The sequence below is a fragment of the Solanum lycopersicum genome, chromosome 9 (assembly GCF_036512215.1).
Source record: "Solanum lycopersicum chromosome 9, SLM_r2.1".
Taxonomy (NCBI): domain Eukaryota; kingdom Viridiplantae; phylum Streptophyta; class Magnoliopsida; order Solanales; family Solanaceae; genus Solanum; species Solanum lycopersicum.
In genome coordinates, this window is record NC_090808.1 from 13,022,463 (window position 1) to 13,031,280 (window position 8,818).

At 31.6% G+C, this 8,818-nt stretch overlaps 1 long non-coding RNA gene across 1 annotated transcript; it reads right to left on the reverse strand.

Annotated features, from left to right (window-relative positions):
- Positions 1 to 1,121: 1,121 nt before the first annotated feature.
- On the reverse strand, positions 1,122 to 7,842 carry LOC112942179 (uncharacterized). The gene is made up of 3 exons (XR_003248213.2): positions 7,282 to 7,842; positions 2,377 to 2,605; positions 1,122 to 1,366 (listed from the first exon to the last, which is right to left on the reverse strand). It is a non-coding gene; the product is annotated as an uncharacterized lncRNA (long non-coding RNA).
- Positions 7,843 to 8,818: the final 976 nt, after the last annotated feature.

Sequence of the window (8,818 nt, forward strand, 5' to 3'; positions counted from 1 at the left end):
CTACATTCAGTCCCGATCTTAGACTTCTTGTTTCCAAAATCCTCCTTATTTCTCAACTTCTTCTTCTCAACCTATTGCACGTAGAACATCAACCTTTCTATATCAATGTCACCTATTAGGTTTAAACCTTACATTCCTTATTCTATTGATGAGACAACCTAGCAACAAACAAACTCATTATACTCCTCGTATCCGCAACCATCTCCGGAGCATAATTGGATAGTTGGGTGAAATTCAACCCATACTCATGGACACTAGGTAAATTTTGCTTAAGAGTGAGAAAATCTCGTGCTTTGGTCTCTTTCAGTTCTCCAAGAAATAAACGCCCCAAGAAAGCCTCTTCAAAACAAGCCTAACTCAGAGGTGGTTCTCTCTCAGCTCTACCCTATTTCCACTGGCCTTACTAAGTCCTAGCAATATTCTTCAGTTGATATGCACCTAGTTCATTTCTCTCAACATCAGCAACGTGCATGACCTCAAATACATTTTACAGCTTCTCAATAATGTTCTTTGGATCCTCAATAGTTATGTAACCAGTGAAACTTGTAGGGTTCATCCTCAAGAACTCGCGAATCCTCAACGTATCATTCCTTTCATGTTAGTTCTCTATTTGGAATTGGTTGTTCAAAACATGACTCAACATTCTTATTGTTTCTCTGAACTCAACACTGGTAACTTCTCTTTGGGGTTTCACTTCAGGTGTATTGAGTACCCCTTGATCCTAAACATTACGCCTAGAAGGATGACCTCTGAAATCTTTGTGGAGGCATGATTAACTGAAAAACATGTGAACACATGAATTAGAAAGAGACTTTTTAAAGATGAACTCTATCGCACAAAATAAGTGTTAAAGAAATGAAGTAATTGTCTAAGTGTTGCATTCTCCTAATTATAGATGTGGCTTACTTCACACTGATAAATTAGACTCTACATACACGTCTTCATAGACTTCCTAGGACTCTTGAACTCTATGCTATGATACCAAGTTTGTCACACCTCCGAGCCTACACTCTGGGTAGGATTGACACTTGAAAACCATTGCTAGCCCCAAGTGAAACCTTGACCTGATTTACTTACTTAGTGGAATACTTAAACATAAGAAACATAACTCATACAATAACTTATCCAAAATAACAACTCAAGTCTTAATCATATACAACTGAAATAAATAAACTAAAGAGCTATAACTACTCATCTATGAACCCTATAAAACAAGAAGGGATATCTTGAAAATACCCATGACATCCTAATGACTAAATTAAAAAACAAATGATAAATAGGAGTCCTCCATATAGAAAGTACGCTCACCAACTTACTTTGAGTGCTCAATTGGATCAATAAGATGCTGGACTATGATCTTGATTACCTGTGTTTGTATCATAAAATAATGCGGGCCAAATGACATCAGTACATTGAATGTACGGGTATGCGAAGGGAATGCTAAAACATAACGTACGCTTGAAAAAAATATGAAACAAACACTTTCCTTGGCTTGGCTCAAATCATGAATAACTTAACTCAAATACAATGTAAAATAACAATAATAGTGCAATTTATGAAAAGCATGTAAAACAATTTATGACAACTCAATTTGTTAAAATATGCAATAAAAAACTCAACTTTACTCTTATAATAAAGTAATACAGTTTTTGTGGAAGGTTCTTTAACCGAGAACCACCACTATTAGCCTAAGTGGTCATACAATGTCTTGCCCACGCTGCCAAAACTGTCCTATACTTTTCTATTATGTAGGTTGCTTTAACTAAGTGGATCCACTAGTCTATGCTTAAAAATACTAAGGAGTTATCTAAAAAGTATGATCCCTTACTACCCATGATAGCTACAAGGTTTATAGAGACATGAATTATTATTAACTCGCGTCCCCATATTGGTTCACAATACTACTCCCAAAATGTACTTGGTTTTATGTTTTTAAAACAAAACTCTTTTTTTTTAATTTGAGATAATTACTCAAAACTTAGCTTAAAATCTCTCCTGGAAATCAGTGTTTTCCTTTCTTATTCAAATGTGAAAACATTTTAAACTTTTGAGAATACTTTGTTCTCTTATAGCTTTTAAAAAAATGAACTCAACTCTTTACTGTTTTTTAACTTAATATTTATATCTTAAAACAAATTTAAAAGGTTTTTGAAAAAAAACTTTCTGAACTTCTCGTGATTTTATTCTCAACTTCTAGATTTGACTCTTAACTTTCCTTGAATTGAAGTATGGAGTCAAGTTTCATGAGTTCATGTTTATGGATTATTTTATGATGTTAGACGTATCTTAGAGTCTTGGAATCAACTAGAAAACATAATTATGTTGCTAAGAAACTAGTACGGAATGATGGCATAAGAATGACAAGAACTGACGTACCTGACGCTCTAGGAGGCACGGGGCTCCAGCGGGTGAAATTCAAAGAATGGGTTGGGGCTCTCTGGCTGGTGCGGCACTCTAAATCCCAACATTCGAAGACCCTTTCTTGGAGCTTTGAGAAGGCAACACCCCAGGGCCCTATCCAGGTGCTCTCTGACTTTTCTCCTTTATTGTTTATCTCTAAACCCCCTATTTCAGTGTAGTTCTTTCCCCAAACACTTAGAATCAACTATACCATAAACATTTGCAAATTCGAATCAAAGTCACTCCCAAACCATGAATCAAACTCAAGTAAACTTCAACAATACAAACCCAGTAGAATTCAAATGATTTCACCAAGAACTCATATGATTTACTTTTAAATCAATTATACTTCACTTAATTGAATCATGATTGACGTGTGGGTGAACTAATCCATTGCTATGTGATATCACATAACTAGTAAGGATCTCCCCTTGATGAAATCCACAAACGATTATCTAAGAACTTGACGATACTTTCTCCTTCTCCTCTTTTCAATTGTTCTTTTCTCTTCTTCTTTTCATTTCTCTAAAATGGTAACTCAATATCGTAAAATCGTAAACTAAACCCTATCAATTAAGACCTCAATTAATTACCAAAAAATCAACTTAAGCCATGGGGTATGGAGAAGACCATAATGCCCTTCTAAAATCTGGGTTAAACTTTTCGTATTTGAACAAACCAAACTTCAAATGGGCATCTCACTCATACGAACTCAGAATCGCACAAAGTCGGTGGCGTTGAAAATACTATACCTAAATCTTCCTACGATATTTGAAAATACACCTTAATCATCCTGAGCTAGGAGTTATTAGTCGCAGATTTTTTAATTGTTTGACCTCATATAGTAAATAATAAATCTGAAAACAATTACATTTTAAATTAGAAAGGTCGGAAAATACAAATGTTTATGATCAAAACTAAAAACAAAATGAAAATAACATAAAAAGTTCAAGAAATACTTTGAGTTAGAAATTACTTGTAGATATGATAAGGAATACATCGATTTAATATAGCACGATTAAGCTACAAATAATATAAACACACAAAAGAGTTTTAGAAATAAAAAAAATAGTACTATATTATTCTGAATGTATATTTATATTTTTGTATGTGTGAATTGTTATGGGGGTAATGATTAATTGAACGGTAAAATAATTATTCAATATTTATTTAAATTTTTGATAATTCAATTTTTCAATGTAGGGGCTTCCAATATTTAAAATAATAAGATGCTGATTATTTTACTTCAATAATCACAGTTGAATACTAACCAATGTAGATTAAAATAGCATCATGGCAAGTAGTAGATGGAGTAAATTTTAATACAAAATATGAAACATAATTAATTTCAAGATATGAAATTTCGAAGACGTTTCTAGATAATATATATTTTTTTCTTATAAATAGACCTTTTTAGACATATATGATACATAAAACATTATAGACGATTCAAAACATGTCAGTCTAGAAGTCTTTGAATATTCAACAAAATGGCGGTCACTAAGAGATCAGTTTTACTAACTGGATTGTTTTGTTTGGCTCTTCTAATTTTGATTTCAGATGATGAAGCTATTAGGTAAGATATTAATTTAAGAAGATGTTCTGATTTTTTGTATTGTTATGCAGCTTATAGTAAGGTAAATTATAAAAGTGATGGTTGCTTGTTTGTTGAATGGGTTAATACTTATTTCTGTGAACCTAATTTTTAATTAACTAGTAAAAAATTACTGCCAATTATTGGCTTATTATGTTGTTTTATGAATAATTCTTTGTATTCAATTTGAAAGATTTTAGATATTCCAAGATTCTTTGATGCTTTGCCCAGACATTCCTTCAATGACCTTCCACTCTTTTTCTTTCTTCTCATAATGATCGAGTTCAAAACATGTGGTAAATAGAGGGTGTGATTCTGACAATATTGGAATACGAATAGCGATATTAGAGGTATGAGTTGTGTAATATGTGAATTTTGAAAAAAAAATTGAGTAGGGATTTAATAGACAGGAGGAAAATTTCGGAAGTGTTTGACATTTGGATTTTTAGGATTAGATAAATTTTGGTGTGAGGAGCTAGCATGATATGGATTTGAGGTTGTTAGGTTGATTATGGGAGGTTTTAGAATCATAGCGGTGCATAAATTGTTAGGAAAACATTCAGATGTTGGATTCAAAGTAGAAATATAAAGTAGAGGGCTCTCTTTTTTTGGAGTAGAGAATTGTTGACAATAATAACCATATTTTTCAAATATTGTGTCTTATCCATTTTAACCCTCATTTAAACAATCTGTTGGATTAATTCCAATCAACTTGTAAAGTTAAAAAATGATAGAGTCATTCACATTTATTTCAATTGAATCAGTATTTTCAACCACTTTTTCGTTGGTTTTTGACAAACCTTGGTCAAACAAGGAACTTTTGGATTAGACCTTGTGAAAGTTGGATGTTATACCATTTTCTCAGCACTGATCAGTTTTAGCTATGTGAAAGGAAAATTAATGAAAAGATAAATGTGTCCGTATGTATAGATGATAAATAATACAAAATAACACACACATGACTGCAAATACATAAGAGTTGCTTCACTTAAAGATAAACCAGCCCATAAGCAAAATTCCTTTTGAATCTTTCATTGACATACTTTTGATTTTTTACGAGATGAAATTCAAATCTCATTGCAGGAGTAGAGAAAATAGAATTTCTCGAAAAATGGGGGCCGATCCTTGAATGGGTGCCTACGTATCTCATGGAGGAGACTTCAGGTCCTACGTAGTTCGACTAACTTGAATCTATTTTTTTTATTTGGCATGAAGAAACAACCCTTTTATGAGATGAGTGAGTGATATTTAGGATTTAAAAGGAAAGATTGAATTTTATTGGAAAACTAAAGAATCAAGAAGTATTTAAACGCATTTTTGATAGTCAATTGGTGTTTGTGCTTATGGGGAAATTTCCAAAAAGAGTGGGCTAGAAAAAACCTCAAACAAAGCAACATATTGAAACAATCAGTTATTGCGGGTCTTAAACAGATGTTTGACCCGTTTGTGCCAATGGTATGCCTAACGATTTGAAGGATGTATAACATCATTTGAAACATTCCACTATCTTTGAAAATCAAATTTGTACAAGCTTTAAGAATAAATTGAATGGAGATACATAATAGGAAAAATGAGATACAAATAATGGGTCTCATGCTAGGGTACAATCCTAAACTATGCTTCCATGGAAGGTCCTTCATTCTTGATTTCTAAACATGTCCGGATGTCAACACTTTTGGATGCAATGATAACTTAATCTTTCTTCGACATGAATAAACTATTATAATCCTTACCGCAATAGGCAAAAGTTTGTCAAATGATGTATGCTTACTTTCAATTTAAAAAAGTATAAGTATAATTGTCTTTTATTAACCATGGCTCAAATTGACACAAGGTGAGATTCTAATGGGCCTAACACGGCTTGGGCGTTGGGGCATGTTACTCAAAATGTGCCAAATTGAGTGATTTAATTTGGATATACTCTAGTTAACTTGGAGAGAAGTTTGAAAAACCGGACATAAACTGAAACGTCAGGGTCAAACTACGACAACCATTGGATAAATGACAAACCAATAAATTACTTGTCATTTCAAAAAGGGTTAAGTATAGTAAAGACCATCCGCGAGATCATAAAACTGTTCTTTAATATACTGTATTTATGTTGTGGTGATGAAAATTCCATGAATGCAAAATGACTGTAAATATTTAAATTAAAGAAAGTAAGACATAAATAGGGTAACACAAATAAGTTATTATTAAGAAACAATCAAAAAACGAGTCAAGTTATTATGGTTAAAACTTGTCTAATTCCCAACAGAGTCACCTTTTCAATTTTGTCAACAAAGAAATAAAAGACTTCACTTGCTTCAGAGATTCAATTCAACCATTTAAAGAAAAATTGATTTTAATGAGAGTTGCCACTTATTTATTTTAAGAAGAAAAAAAAATAAGAAAAAATATTTTCAAAATATTGAAAATGATAAATCATTTAAAAATACAAAAGGTGTGCGGGGTTCAATTTACACTTCAAGAAGGTGTTAGGTACTTTAAGTGTCCGCTAATGCACGGTTAACCTATGACTTGACTAAATGTTTGACTTTCGACAAACTATGAAAATAAAGTAAAGGAAAATCACTTTTAGATTACTCAAGGGAGATAAATCAAGCAAGATTTTTTGAGGAAATAATAATTTATTAATAAAAAGCCTAAGTAAGTAAATAAAAATAATACTTCACTTACAAATAAAAATAAAGAAAGGGCTATCTTTTAGAATTTAATTAAATTTAAACCAAAAGAAAACAAGGTTAGTAAATACAACAAATAAGTAAGAAAGAATTGAAGAGAAAGAAACAAAGTAGCAATCAAATGGCTTGAAAATTTAAACTCTAAGGAAAGAGTAATCCGCTCCCTATTTTGAACTTTGCAAAATCTTAGGAAGCGACATCAAAATGTAGCTAAAATTAGAACATGAATCTCAAGCTATACACAACGCCAAAAAGTAAGCCCAAAACTCTGTTAAAACTTATAAAATCTAATCATTTTTATATGGTTCAAATCGACAAGAATAGAAGCAAGAAATATACTCTTAATTAAGAGCACTTCCCATCAAGATTCTTGAACAAGGTGCTGATAAGTATGAATTCACCGACTCCAAAATATAAGCGAGAATATTCAAGAATAAATCAATCACTCATATTCGAGCTAAAAAAAGCTTTCATCTATGAGTATTTTAATCGAAGTAAGGGAGAACAATAATGAAGCTAAAGATACTTCAAATAAAAAGTGATCATCTCACAACACTTAAAAAATCTAAACAAAAAATGCAAAAGAGGGGAGAGATATGTTACCTTTCTCGAAGAAGCAAAACTGAGACATCGAGTTGAAGCGGACTTCCCTCCTAAAGCTCCGATGAGAAAAACTTCAATGAAACTCCGTCATAAAAGAAATAGGTAGCTCAAAACAATAGTTCAAAATTTTGAATAACTAACTTAGAAACTATGGAAATAAAGATTCCTTTAATGAAGCACTATATTATTTTTGTTGTTTCTCCTTTCTGCTGTTTCTTCCGTATATTTTCCAACTTCTACTTTCTCAACCTCTTTAAGATAGGTAGAAAAATCAGGATTGAAAGGGGGAGGGGGGAGGCAAAAACTGATGAATTAAGGTCATTTTGAATTCGTAATTCGTAATATCTTAAAAGATAACGATGGAAAGTTGGAATAGTCCAGATTCAGATAGTAAATAAAAAATGGGTCGTCTAATTTTGAGAGAAGGGCGAACTAGATTTCTCCATCTTTCTTGATTCGAGAATACTTTTATACGAAGAGGATACGTCAAGAGAAGAGATGGACACGGCTCGCTGTAGTACATGTCACGGTTCATTAGGAAATTTCATTTGCTGGTTTGCATTTTTTAAGGTTCGTGTTGGAGTTTATGGGTTTCACTAGACTATTGGATAACATGATGCAGGTGGGGTCATTCTTTGTACGTATTTTCGGTTGTATTGTACGCTAAGTCTTTTTATTGAAAAGGGCTTGGACTACGGTTGTGTTGCTTGTTGTAATAAAATATGTTGTTGATAAGTGAGATGAAAATAAATGCCGAAGAAATAAACCCAAAGTGGTCTATTACAAATGAGTTTTGCATGAGATAAGTAAGTGGTTAAAATCATAATAAAAGGGGCTATGTTTTGAATTTGGGATTTTGATAAACTGATTGAAATCATGGCCTTATGAAGGTACAATGTTAACCAAATTGAGTTTAATAAAAAAATTTGATGAAACTCAAATAAGATCAATTAATATAATTAACTAATGAGATTCTTAATCTTATCGATATAAAATAAGAAAACTATGACAAACCTAATTTTTCAAAAATATTACAATAACTTCAATCTAAACTAATTTACTAAAATTATTAATTAAGAAATAAAATCTTTTTTAGATGACTTTAGAACATTCACAAGATATACTAATTATATCCAAAAGTAAATAAATATATTCCAAAGTAACAAAATTACATAAAAATCGTTTGAAAAAGTATTTGGAATTTTATAAAAACTAAGTATTTTAAATATTTTGAAATTGAATAAGCTTGATGATTAATATATATTGTGTTGGGTTCAAATTAGATGTCAACTCCCAACATATAACCTACTGAACAAAGTAGCTAGATAGAAATCAAATACGCTTTACACTCTAACTGAACCTCATAAAACTACAACTTGCGCAAAAGTTAGTCCAACCTAGTAATTCTACAAAACACGGTCATGTGCCAAATATTCATCATTCAACAATCAAACAAATCAATACTAATGACAAGTAGTTCATTTATACATAAAAAGTACATCAATCACAATGCACAATGCACTAGTAAATCACCCAT